Here is a 387-nt window from a genome sequence, read left to right as displayed (position 1 = left end):
CTGCTGAAAAAATTAAACCAGTCGTACGAAAGTTCAGGTTTCTCTGTTTCACCCATTCTCTTCCATGCCCCTGGCACCACCAGGAAACGAGTCAGAGGTCTCCCTCCCGCAGCCCTGCAGCGCCGAGTCCCCCTGAATTGTCTGTGGGCAGTTCCGCCAGGGGAGGCTGGGCCTGCACAGGGGGTGTGTCTGCTGGGCCAGCTTTGCCGTCAGCAGGAGGGTGCACATCTGGGGAGATGGAAGTGAGCACCAGCTCTCGGCCCCGGTTTGTGTGGGCCCAGGGAAGGGGGTCAGCACCCAAGGAAGGACCCAGAGGATGAAGCATGGCGCTTCCCTGGAGGGAGGACCAGGATGATGTATTTGCTGTGTGAACGCGCTAGTGTAGGG

The sequence above is a fragment of the Myotis davidii genome, unplaced genomic scaffold (assembly GCF_000327345.1).
Source record: "Myotis davidii unplaced genomic scaffold, ASM32734v1 scaffold289, whole genome shotgun sequence".
Taxonomy (NCBI): domain Eukaryota; kingdom Metazoa; phylum Chordata; class Mammalia; order Chiroptera; family Vespertilionidae; genus Myotis; species Myotis davidii.
This window is presented reverse-complemented; position numbering follows the sequence as displayed.